Raw genomic sequence first — 13512 nt, forward strand, 5'->3', positions numbered from 1 at the left:
CACCTTGCAAAACTATCCTCAAGGTCCTACATTTGATTATGTACAACTTGACCATTTCTTTCTTAGCTGTTTTTAAAAACATACTTTTTTCTTATTATAAAAGTAATACATGCTCATTAAAGAAAAAACACACAGGAGAGTATTGAAAGGCAAAGAAAAAATATTCCCTTCTGTTTTATCACTTTGATACGACCATCATTATCACCTTTATATTTTCTTCTGTTAGCAAATCTTTTCTATTTACAAGGGTGATGAAGAACTCTGCCGTTCATGTAGTACAAACATATGCTTATTTTTTTCTAGGACAGATCAGCAAAACTTCCAATGCATTTTTGAGTGTAGACTGGCTTGCCAGATTGGGAGACCAAGGAATAAAAGGTTGAAGTCCTCCTCCCAAACAGGTACCAAGGAAGTCTGTGCAACCGAGCTTTTACACAGAGGGAAATGCTTCAAACTTGAGAGTTTTGGAAGTGTAGGCATGCAACACACTTGGAATGGGCAGAAAAAGAAAGATGGCAAGACTACTTCCCTACAGTGCAATTTGCTATCTCTTTGCTGGCTTAGTCACTGAGGTAGAAAAATGCAAGAGCGTGTGTATGTGTGTGTAGAGTGAGAGAGAGTATATTGTGTACATGTATTTACATATGTATTCCACCCTTTCATACATGTACTATAGTTGCTGCCTCTTGCTCTGAACTGCCGGGACTTTTTATTAACATTATATTTAAGGTTCATTCCATGGTTTCCCAATGTCAATTTCCTCCACAGCATGGCCGCAGCTGACCTGTCCCACCTTGTGTCTCACCACTCCTGAGTGGCCCATGCTCCATGCCCCTATGCTCCCCTGCCCTTTCCAGACCCTAAAATGTGACTTCTAGTTCCTTCACCCTTGAACCATGAAGTTCTACCATAGATATCACCTCCTCCATGAAGATTTTTGGCAATTTCCTGACCTGACTCTTTTGCAAGACCATAAGCTCCTTGAAGACAAAAGCTAAACCACATATTAATACTCATTTTTAAAAATTTTTTATTTCAGAATATTACAGGGCTACAAATGTTTTGTTTACATAAATTGCTTTTGTACTATTTGAGTCAAAGTTACAAGTATACTCATATTTTTTGAACAAATAAATTTATCTTTTTATCCATTTAACTCCCATATTTTTGTCCTTTTTAAAATTATACTCATTATATTCTTCATTGTGTCATAATTAAGTAAAATAATATATATTCTCTAAGATTCCTTGAATGCAGGAATTACATCATACATATTTCTTATACTACTAACCCCACCCCAGACCTATGGTAGATGTTCAAGCAAGACTTACTCAACGAAATTAAATGCAAGATTTAAATGCCAACAATTTTTCCTTAACAAAGAGGAAAGGACTGGAAATATAAAAAGTCACTCTCATTTCAAAACAGCTGAAAAACAGCCTCATTCCAAAACCAGGGAAGTAGTTTTTCTTACTTTGTCCACCAGCCATATGGAAAATCTAGGTAGTCCCCAACTCAGCAATAAGTTATACGCGAAATCTTTTATGTAGGTCATTGATTTGGAAATTACAAATCATTTCTCTTTGAAATACTATTATAATAATGTTTTAAGATGTCTGACAAGTCCCCAAAAGCTGATTTAAATTCTCAATGAAGAAGAAATAGTACGTTTGCAATAAAAAGTAGAAAATAAAACTGTTAACATATTTTACTAATAAAATTACCAATAAACAACCAAATATGAGTGATTGTTTTTAACTTTAATAATCATGATTCAAGGAAAGCAGATTTAACTATAGAAAAAGGAGGATATCTTCTGACCATCGTCTCCTGGTTGCCATCATCCACCAGTTTCTTGGAGGCTTTTATTACGTGGAATGAAGATGTGGCCTGAGGGCCTAAGTCTTTCTCTGGATGGCATCTGTCTGGCCAGTTCCGATCCATGTGGTTCCATGTTAAATACCCCACTCACTCTTTTCCTTTGTCTCTTTGCTTTGGGGATCTTCTCCACTCCCCTCTACTCTTCCACTCCCTGGCCCATGCTATCCCCTGGGATTGCTTCACCTCTAAACGTTCAACTCCAGGTCCCCACTCCAACCTCCCACTCCTACCTTCCAGGTCACTCACTATGTTATTCCCAACGCACCCACTCTTCAACCTGTTTGGAATGTCCAGTTCACCAATCCCTTGGCTATCTCTCCAGAGCCTCCATCTGTTTTCTCTCTCCAATTTAAATTCTGAGATCCAACATTTTGATAAAGCAAAAAAATGAACAAGGTAATTTTAGTTAATGATAGAAAAAAGAAGAAAGTAAAATAGGACAATGACTAGACAGTGAATGGGTGTTTTAGTCCATTTCATGCTGGGTAACATATAAAGAAACAAGGTTCATTTGGCATACGATTTTGTGCCATTGTCCTTTGATTGCACTGTCCTACCAAAAACAATCCAGGACAATTGTCCATCTGTACTAGTAATGCTGAGAGCTCCTGGAGGAGGGGTGGGTTATATATCCAGTTTGATCTTTATCAGACCACTTGGTCACCTACTCAACTGCACTATTTCCTGGCAATTATAAATTGGATGGATGGATCGATCGATGATGTAGGTGGAGACTTGTAGAGATGCTGCAGAGGATCTTCCGGTCCTCTGTAATGCTTCATAAATGGATGATCCATAGCCCAGCATTTCCAATTTTACTTCAAAACATACAGCTTTGGTTTCCTTTAAGGCAGACATCTGTGCTTCTCATAATTTCATAAGCATATACCACTTTTTTGCCTTCATAACTTTGTCCATCATAGAAACTTTCCGGGGGAAGGAATGGAAAACCTCTAACGTAGGGTGGAGAAGGATGAAGGAATCTCAAGAACATGTATTTGTGTAGCAGAAAGAGATTGCCTGAGATGGAACTGTGATATAAGCCACCAAAAAGAAAGGGGAGGCTTGTAGTGGCTTGTGTCCACTCGACCCTGAATCCATTTCAAGATGTTGCTGTTGTCTTGGGGTACTTTAGTTGTCATCTATTAATCAACAAATATTTATGTAACACCTTTCATTTGCCAGACACTGTTCTAGAAGCTTGGGAAAGAGGAGTGAATAAGACAATGTCCCTGCTCTCACGGAGCTCACATTCTAATGAGAAGAAAAAGTACAAAATAAAGCAAAAAAATGAACAAGGTAATTTTAGTTAATGATAGAAAAAAGAAGAAAGTAAAATAGGACAATGACTAGACAGTGAATGGATGTTTTAGTCCATTTCATGCTGGGTAACATATAAAGAAACAAGGTTCATTTGGCATACGATTCTCACGTCTGGAAAAGTTCAAGATTCGGCATGTGATGAGGGCCTCAGGCGGCTTCCACTAACAGCAAAAGGTGAGGGGAGGGAGGTACCAGGCTCTTTTTAACAACCAGCTCTCTCAGGAACTAACAAAGCAAGAACTCACGCACTCCCCACTCCCAGAGAGGGCATCAGTCCATCCGTGAGGGGTTTGCGCCATAACCTTGACATGTCACATTAGGCCCAACCTCCAACACCGGGGGTCCAAATTTCAACATAAGATTTAGAGAGAACAAACATCCAAACCATAGCAATGGGAAGGGGGATATATTTTAGATTGTGTGGTGGCCTGCTGTCAGCAAGAAACAAGACCAAAGCAGTCACCACAAAGACCAAACTTGAGAATTTTATCCAGCATTTATTGAGCACCAACCATGTGCCAGGCACTGTGCTAGTGTTAAGGATAAAAAGAAGACCTAGGCGCCACTTTCACCATGTCACGCCACTGATTAAAAACTTTCAGTGAAGGAAACTCCCTCGTCCCTCCTCTTCCCGTTTCAAAGCCCTTGGATTAATCTAGGTGCAGTTCATGGTCACTTGCCTCCCTGAAGCCCCTGCTCATGTGTTCAGTTCAGAATGACTCCTTCTTCTTCTGAATTCATAAAAGACATTTATTCCTTTGACAAATATTCACTGAGCATCTGAGCCCCGGAACATAAGACACTTTTGCTGAAAAGACAAAGTCCCTCGCCTCACAGAGTTCCCATTCTAGTGCCATAAAGAGATCATTAAATAGCCAATCACAAGAAAGAATGGGAAGTGTTAGGAGAGGGGAAGCAGGAATGTTCCCAGAGTACCACGAGGGAGCACTTTAACTCATCCAATGGTGGGATAAGAGAAGATATATTTTGGAGAAAATGTCATTTAAGTCAAGGAAAGGATAAACAGAATTTAGGGAAATGGGAGTAGTGGTCAGGAGTTGGGGGAGAAGGTAAGGAGGCTATTCCACCTAGAAAAATGAGCATGTGCAAAGAGCCAGAGGTGGGAAGAGAGAGTTGGAGGAAAGGAAAAGAAAGAAGTTCAGCACTGCTGGAGAAAATAGTGGGAAAGGAGAACAGGGAGAGATGAGTCTATAATGACAGGGAGAGGCCAGGTGGGCAGGGGACTTGATCCTAAGGGAAGCCATCAAAGGGGCAGGCCACACTTATGCCTCTGCTCCAATCCCTTTCCCACACTTCACCCATGCTACAAACAGGGCAACCAAAAGACACTACGGGAATAGGCTGGACCAATGTAGTTGCCAGAGAGTGAGCAGTGACCAAGGATTCAGTGAACAATGGGCTATGACCTGCCAGGGAGGAGAGGAGTCAAGGATCACTTCAGGCACTGCTGGTTTGAGCACTGGAAGGATGGTGGTGTCCTTCACTAAGCTATCTATCCAGCACTGGATAGATTCATTTTTGTACAAGTTGCATTTGAGCTGCTTCCCCCAGGGCACTGAACACAGTGTGTTCATTAATTAACTTTTGATGCCTTTTCTTCTCCCTCCTCCACCTTCTATATCAAAGCCACTACCTTATCTTGGATCACACTTTTCTCTGATAGGCCTATTACACTCTTCCCCTTTGAGTCCACACCCACCCACGTGAACGATGTGAAAAACATGGTTTAGGTGCTTCAAGTTTTCATCACTTTATCCCTTTAGGGAAATCCATGTTTTTTGAGCCCCAACTATGACCCATGCACTAACATGCAAACAATTCCATCTGTGGTCACTAACACAGTTTCTCAGCGAATAAAAACCTAACGCATCTAATCAGATATTTAGTGATGTCAGAGATCAATGAATTGCAGTTAGTAATTCACAAGAATCCAACTTTTTTTTCTTGTATCTGTTTTTATTCTTTAAGAAAAAAACGCTCAACCCTTTAAAGTTTAATCACATGAGACAGCATGATGGCACAGGAACCCGTGCCAGTTCTGAGTGTCCTTCACGTGGTCTTTCATGTATGTGCATTACTTACAATATGCAATTTCACTACTTGAGGTTACCTGGTACTAATTTTATAATGCCGTGCATCTACATGAAGGGGCTCAGAATACACTGTATCACTACGTTTTAAGTAGTACCATGCCTGGATGAAGCATCACAGTGAGAAGGGTGAACTTTATTAAAGGGCCTTTAAAACATCTTGAAGCAATAAGCCACAGACTGAAGCAGGGACGTTTTTTAAACATTACCCAGGACTAAAACAATTGAACCAATTTGTCCTTTGTTCTTTTTATTGCATTCTTTATTACATTAATACTGTTTAAAAAGAAATTCAAAAGGCACAAAACTCTAGTACCAAGCTATACAAAGTCCTCGAAGGGGGCCTGGCTTGGACGGAGAGCGCGCCGCCGGCTCCCAGCTCCGCGAGGGCCTCAGCCGGGTCGCGCTCGGCCGGGAGGCGACGTGAGGGAAGGGGCGCGGTGCCGAGCCGCCGCCGGCCGCGCTCTCTGGGCGGGAGGGCCCGACCGAAGTTTGCCAAGTTTTCAGGCAGGCCAGCCGAGCTAACGTCGCCTCGCGCTCCAGGGGCAGGCCTGGCGGGGGAGGTTGTCCCGGGGGTCGCCTGGCCTTCAAGGAAGCGCCGCAAGGCGGGGACGCCGCCCGGCCGCCCCTCCACCCGCCGCGGGCTCGGGCCGGGCGCGAGGAAGAGCGCCCGCAGGCGGGGACCCTGGGAACTCCAGCGAGTCGGTGCCCGCGGCGAGGCGGGGCCGCCCTTCCCGCCGGAGCGGCTGACTGAGGGCCGGCCGCCGCGAGCCCGGCTGCCTGTGTGTTTTGGAAGCGGCGCAGCGGGCCGCAGCCGCGTGACGCCCGGAGCGGGCAGCGCCGCCCTTCCTTCCCCCGGGCTCGGGCGGCGGCGCGGCGGCGGGCGCGGCCTGCGGGCGGAGGGCGCGGGGCGGGGCGGGCGGGGGCCGCACCGCGCACGCCCAGCCCCACGGCCGAGCCGCGCCTCGCGGGACAGGTTGGGCCGGCGGGGCGGCGCCCGGCTCCGGGGAATAATGAGTGTCTGTCAGGCCGTCCCCGGGTGACTGGGCGGGGCGGGCGGGGGCGGCGCGGGAGGCGGGGGCGGCGGGGGAAGGGCGCAGGGCGGGGTGCGTGTTTGCGCGAGTGACTCGGCCGACCCCTCCGGCGGCTGCCTCCACCCAAGTGGGTGGGGACGCGCCCAGCCCGGGCGGCCGCGGCGCTCCCTCTCCCCTCCCTGACCCTCCCACCCCGGGTCCCAGCCTCTACTTACCCCGCCAGCCCGGCAGGCTCGCAGAGCGAGCGGCGCCGGCGTCATGTGACTGCCCGGAGTTGGTGCCAGGAGCCAGAGGGGAGCCAGGAGCGGAGCCGCGCGCAGCCGGGCCCGACCTGAGCGCAGCGGGAGCGCCCGCCGACCGACCGCGCCGCGCCCGTCCCCGTCCCGGCCCCCGAGCCCTGCGGCCGCCCCCGGGCCGGAGCGCTGACACCGCTGCGCTCGCGGGCACAAGGCAGCCGCCGCCGGGCCTTGTCTCTCGTCGCGGCGCTCAGCCCGCGCCCAGCAAAGTAAGTCCCTCTCCCTACCTCTCTTGCCCGCCCGCAGGCCCGCCGCCCCCCTTCGGCCTGTCTGGTTTCGGTTTTCCCGGGGAGGGCGCGGGGAATGGGGGGCGCGGGGGCGCTACGGGCGGGGGCAGCGCGCAGCCCCTCGCGCCGGGCCGGGCGGGCGGCGGCGAGGGCAGGGGGCCGGCGCGGCCGCGGTGGGGGTGGGGGAGACGCCGAGCGGCCCGGGGCGAGGCCGGCAGCGCCCGCCGGGCCCAGGGGAGGGCGCGGGCGCGGGCGGGGCTCACCTGTGTGGTCCCTGGCCTCCGCCCGCCCGCTCGCGGCTCCCTCGGAAGCCTGGCGATCTCGGTGCTCTCCGCGTGTCGCAGCGTGTTTGCAGAAAGGCAGCGCCGAGGCCGCGCGCTCCTGCTCCTCCCCTCCGCGCCCCCCGCCACCGGGCTCGGCGTCCTGCCCCTCCCCGCCCCCGCCTGCGCCCCCCGCCAGCCCTCCCCGGACGGGGCGCGCGGCCGCTCGCCCGGCGGAGCAAACTTGGAGCAGCCTCCTGGGCTCTCCGAGAAGAAACTTGGGGCAACTGGGATTGGAGGCAGCATCCCACTCCTGGTCCTGGAGCCCAGGAGCCGCCAGGGCGTCTGGATCTTTGGGGGCAGGAGGAAGAGCTGGCGGGGTTTGGAGGGTCCTCCTGCGGGCACAGACGGACCCTGCCACGGTGCCTGGAGGCGGGAGCGCCTTAGGCAGCTGCCTCCACAGCAGCCCGTTGGGACCGGGGCTGATCCCTGGACCAGGATCGGTGGGATCTACCTAACGTTTCAGAATGGCTTGCTTGGAGGTGGCAGATAAGACCTGGAATTGTCATATCCATTCAGGGGACAGATAACAGAGAGAAACACTTGTCTGCTTTAAATTTTACAGCAGTATACAGTAATACTCGATGAATTATGTCCATGGGACTTGTTTTTAATAAGTAAAGTTAGACGGAAATTGGAAATTGTTCACCTTCTTGTATTTCACTAAAGTAAACATTGTATACTGAACCACTGAATTTTTTTTACTAAGAGTTTATTTTTCCATTAATATCACCCAAGACGCTTTAAGTATGTTGATGATAATCTCAAAAAAGTCTGCTATATGGGGAAAGTATGAAGTGGGAGTCTGACTAAATTTAGGTTTAGTATCTGTAATTAAGCAAAATCAAGTGGGGAATAGGCCTGTGGTTCATCATAGGTTTTCCACACAGCAATTTTGTGCTGTCCTTTTCTGAGCGCTTTATGTATGCATTTCAGGAGCGTTTTTATAAGAGAAATTCATCTGGATGATAATCTGCCTCACTCTAGGGAAGACTTGCTTTTAGAGGGAAAAATGATAGCATCAACATCTCAAAATTTTTTCAAGTTAGTAGTATTGTTTAAAGAAAGAGACCACAAATGATTTTTTTCTGGCTTGAAACATGAAGAATGTTAGCTGACCTTAGACTGTTAATAGAAACCTGAAAGAGGATGTTTGATTAATTTAAACTCCCTGGAGAAACAGATTTCTTCATTTCTACAGTCAGTAGGGTTTGCTGCAGAACTATTAGAAGGAAAAAACCTAATGTGTTATTGGTAAGTCAATGAAGATACACTGGGAGAACAATTTGGCTTGCATGAAGGAGAATACAAGTATAAAAATCTCAATGTGAGAATAACAAAGGAAAGTAGCTGCTTAGAGCACAAAACCTTGTCAGATATAAAACAACAGCAGAGCTTTGGAGAAAGCTATTGTTTTCTTCACTGCAAACTTTCTAAATTAAAACCCAGTCAGTTGTCTTGTTGCTGTGAGCACAGTAATGCCTTTTTTTCTTTTTTTACCTGTAGTTATGTCTGTATTCTCCAAATCTGTGATAATGTAAACCTGAGTTAAACAGTCCTGGCTAACAAAGTCAAGAGAAATAATGGGAAAGGGACTATGAATGTACTTTACTACTTTAAAAATACCTAAAGGAAAAATAGACATTTTAGAATATCTTGTAAAAATCGGTACTCTACAGATTGTATAACAATTTTGGATTCAATGAAATGTCAGGAACAGAACCACTTTTTCAAAAGGTGAAATTCTGTAGATGTGTGTATATGAAGAACAGATGAGCAGCTTTGTGCAAAAATGCCTATAACTGCATTTGAAAAAGACAGTGAATGTTTTGGGTTACTCTAGATGTCCCACAGTCTGTGTCTTGGAATTTAGCTCTGTGACTAAAGGAGGCATAAAAATTGGTCCAATTTTAGTTGTGTGGAGTAACTCAATTGTAATCTGAATTCTTAGCATCAGTGCTCTATCTTCATTTTTTTCATCATGTACTGAGGCTAAACGATAATCATTATCCTAATCTAGAATTTGATCAGAGCTAGGGACTAGCCACTGGGATGAGGCAGAAGGGGACAAAAGGAATCCAGAGGGAGGCTGGTGTTCATTAGGAAGGTCTCCCCTGCTTGGCTGCTTGAATATGATAAAATCACATTTCACTTATGATGTTTACTGTATGTGGCAGTTCCTATTTGTAAATAGGGCAGGTCCCCTGTATAAAGCTGGTGTTATTATTCACACCCATAGAGCAAACACCTCCACCCCCCGTTGTTGTCTTAAAAAACTCCAGCTGCTCATGAATATAGGGTCAGGGAGGGCCGGCTAAATGTTTCTCTGTGCTTTCTCTCCAGCACAGCCAGCAGAGCTGTTTCCTGTTCTTTGTTTCAAGGCTGGGGTTTGCGTCATACATTCCAAGTGGCATATGTGTGCTCTTTCCTGTTTCAGGCTGTTTTCTGGTAGATCAGTAGTCCAGACCAGGCCGTGGTCCCTGCCCCTAAACTCCCTATCCCCACCCAGGGAGTTATCATGTCTCTACACACTTGCTATTGCTCAAGATGCCTGTGTTATGTCATAATGAGAAGTCGGTTAACCTTTTTACGTACACCCTTTGCTCCACTGCGTTTATATGAGTGAATAAATACTTTTACCTTTTTTAATATCTCATTGCCAGATTGTGATTTTGAGAAATTTAAGTGCATATTGGCAAAGAAATCCAAAGGAGGTTGTTTTGTTTGTTTGTAATTCTAGTGTTGGGGTGGGTAGCATATTTGTTTTAAGATAGGCATTTTGCCCTGAAGCTGTCAATTTTGGATCAGGCTTAACACCTCACAGGTTGGAAGACCTGGCATTACCTGAAAGAGATGGCCCACCCTTATTCCCATTTAACACATACCACCTCTCTGGGCAGCTTCTGTGGAGGGAGAATTTGAGCAGGCTTGGTAGCCTGGGCTGAATTGAAAGTCTTGCTTATGTTTTGAAGGAAAAATCTTTAGGAAAATAATTGAAGCAAAGCATAAGACATAATGGGAAGGTCCCAGGATTATTTGTTTTTAAGGACAAAGATTTCACTGTATAGTATTCTTTCTAGATCTGATTTCCCAACTGTTTTTAAGAATTAAAAGCTCAAAGAAAAGGAGAACTGGCAAGAACATTCATTTAATGATAGTTTGGAAAATTTTAATCTTATATTTTGAAAACAGAAGGAAAATGCTCTTGCTCTTTTTTTCAATGACAATTTTTTCATAATTCCATTTTTTAAAATATTTTGTAAGTTAATGAATTTCTGGGTTAACTAGTTAAAACCTGCTTTAACAAATTATTTTGCTCTGGGTTCTGGAGAAACTAAGTTTCAAGGAAATGGTTGAAAAAGAAAACGTATGGCAAGTTTCTTTTCTAAACTTATTTGGGGATTTTATTTAACATCTAAAGGACTCATCTACAATGTCTCTAATGGAATTCAAAAAGTTGCTGAAGCAGCAAATCAGGCCTGAACTCTTAAAAATTTATAACAGTAGTACTTTGGTTTTAAATGTCACATTCCACCACATTCTTTATGTATAAAAGGAAAGTATAAAACATTGATATGAAGGTACTAGAATCAAATAATTGGCTACTGATAACTTTCCTTGAGAAAAGTTAGGAGCTTTGGAAAGTCAAGATTCTTCCTTTCCGCTCTGGGAAGAGCAACTTGAAATATTAAGCTGACTTGTAGGACAAGAGGCCTTTAATCTTAAATTCTTAAGTAGCCCAAATTGAAGCAGTTTTTTTTTTTGTTTGTTTTACTTCCAAAGTTGTTAACAGTTCAACTAAACTTGGTAAACAGAGTCTTTATTTGGCTTTCCCCAAATTCTCCCCTCCCCTTTTTGGGAGGAGAGGGAAGTGGTTAATAGAGATGATTAGGATCTAATATATTCTGGCAGAAAAAAAATTCTGCAAGCTTTTAGATGCTAAGCTAAATAGTTAAGGAAAATTATACTATCTGATAGTTTCTATAATTACCAAAAAATGAGAAAAATAGTTTTATCTCTTGACTATATAAACCATGACTCCTATTTCAGTCTCATTGTATTGCTATCTTCCCTTTTGGTGCTTGCCTTCTTAATATTTCCCAGTCAACATTTTTGCTATCAAATGACAGCTTTCTTGGGCAGTATTTCTTACTGTTTTTACACCCAGTTTTGTTTAAGAAAAACAAAAATATAAGCAGCCTCATCCTTTAAATACTAGGAAATACATTATTCTGGAAATTGTACTTTTTCTGAAGTGCTTCATTTATCATTGGTTCTAGCTTAAAAAAAAATCCCTAGAGTCTTAAAACAATTAGCTGGTTTGCTAATATGTGATATTCTTCGAGTGAGTTGGACGAGGATTATGATGGTTGTTAGCATTCTCACGAGCCTGCCCTGTCTCTTTCTTAGACCCCGTTTCTCATCTTAAGCAGTCATGCCAGAGCTGGAGACAGGAAACCAGACAGCAGTCTGCCCTGATAAGGGCGAGCATTGTCTAAAGGGGGTAGCCCTGCTCTTTCTTCCCCAACTCAACTCTCCTTCCTTGAAATTTAGTAGTAATAAAAGAGGCACAATGCTGCAGACACAGTTCCAGAACCAGAACTAGGATTGATTTCTCCCAAAGCAAAAAACTGTCCTTTCCACTGGCCCTGCGCTGATTCTGGAGTGCTGCCACATTCAATGGAACATTAAGAAAATTACCAGTATGTATTGTATCCCTAAGTCAGAGGGTTTGTAGTAAAGTTCTTTCTTTTAGCAAAACAGGTTTCTGAAGATTTTTGAAACTCACTCCATTGTGTTGGCAGGCTGAATTCATTATCATTTCTCCATCTAATTATATTAAGGGGGCTGGAGTTAAAATGGAGCGCTGCCCTTCAGCCCGTGCATTTAGTTTAACCCCTGGGTCTACCTCTTACCCTCAATTCCAGGAAGGGAATGCTCCCTGAGGCAGCCTTTTTGCAGGAGGACCCAGGAGTGCCCAGCTTAGTCTCACATACTCAAGATGGTTGCCAGTCTCTGGGAGGCTTGGGGTCCTGCCAGGATGGCCCAGAGCTAGTCTCAGCCCAGATCAGTGGAGTTTGGCCAAATCTGGACTGGACATAAGAGATCAAGTGGATATTGAGATCAGTGCATTCTACCCTGGAGAGCAACTTCTGAATCCAGTATAGGTTTTTCTCCCTTGGCCTATATGCTATTCGACTACTACTACTGTTCTTTGAGTCTAATCACTGAAATCCACTCCTTTATCTCTTCTTGCACTTTAAACCCTGGTACCTTCCAAAGTTTTGCATTCAAAAACTGCTTTCATTTGTATGATCAAGTTCCTGTTCTGCTTAGTTCTCCAAACAGGGAATTTTTCTCTCCCAAGTTGCCAAAAGTTTTCACATTTACTTTGCATTTTAGAAGGTAATATTTCAGGCTGGCTTTACTGGCCACTGGATAAATTCTCCATGTCTTACACCTGGTATACAATTATTCCAGGGCCTTTCGTCCTTCATTTATCCTAGCATGTGAGAGGTGTAGTTTGACATCCGTTCAATTATTCATCTCACAAGTATTTATTGAGTACCTACTTATTAGAGCTCATCTCAGATTATGTGCAATCATTACTCTGAGTTATGCCACAGGACGGAGTGGATCTGCAGTGATCTAACCTGAAAAGGCATTTTGAAATCTTAATTGCCTGCTGGAACCTCCTGATGGCATGGCTCACGTGGCCAGTGTGGCACAGCGCACCCACACCCTTCCTGCTGGGGATGACCCCGCGTGAGTTCCCGTAGCACACAGGCTCTGAAGCAGAACAGAAAGCCCTGGTCTGCAGGCAGACACATTTCTGTTCTTGGCGGAAGGTCCAGCCAGCTCAGAAATTGGGCGGGTCATTTCACCTCTGTTCCTCCATTTCCTCATTTCTAAAATGGGGATGAGGACCTGACCCTTCCACCCTTGTACAGTTATTATGAGGATTTCCGTGTTTACTTGGGTAAAGCTGCCAATTTTTCTCAGTTTTATGGACAATTGCAGGTGCATTGGCAGGAAGAATAATACCCTAATTTGGGGCCTTCCGAATGTGTCTTTTGATCTCGTGTCCACGCGCATGCCGAAACGGGAGGAGTGGAAGTCGTCACTGCTGTAAGTAGATGTAGACGCTCCCGAGTTCTTGGTCTTCCCCCAGGACCAACCTGTTGGCAGAAACCACTCTCCCTGTCTGCTGCAGCGCCCTCTGCCTGGGGCGGTGGTAGAGTGGAGTGCTAAGGCCACCAGCCTTGAAGTCAGACTACCTTGGATTTAGATTCTGGCTGTACAGTTTAGCAGCTGTGTGA

General features: G+C 45.5%; 1 protein-coding gene and 1 long non-coding RNA gene across 2 annotated transcripts in view; one reads left to right on the plus strand and one right to left on the minus strand.

Annotated features, from left to right (window-relative positions):
* Positions 1-7281, minus strand: part of LOC142870092 (uncharacterized) — a 177940-nt gene extending 170659 nt beyond the window's left edge. Inside the window, exon 1 of the long non-coding RNA XR_012918654.1 lies at positions 7136-7281. This is a non-coding gene — a long non-coding RNA (uncharacterized LOC142870092). The remainder of the gene's footprint in view (positions 1-7135) is intronic.
* KLF3 (KLF transcription factor 3) overlaps positions 6508-13512 on the plus strand; it is a 33736-nt gene continuing 26731 nt past the window's right edge. Inside the window, exon 1 of the mRNA XM_012753911.3 lies at positions 6508-6854. The gene's annotated coding sequence lies outside the window, so the exon portion shown is untranslated. The remainder of the gene's footprint in view (positions 6855-13512) is intronic.

This window comes from Microcebus murinus, chromosome 3 (assembly GCF_040939455.1).
Source record: "Microcebus murinus isolate Inina chromosome 3, M.murinus_Inina_mat1.0, whole genome shotgun sequence".
Classification (NCBI taxonomy): domain Eukaryota; kingdom Metazoa; phylum Chordata; class Mammalia; order Primates; family Cheirogaleidae; genus Microcebus; species Microcebus murinus.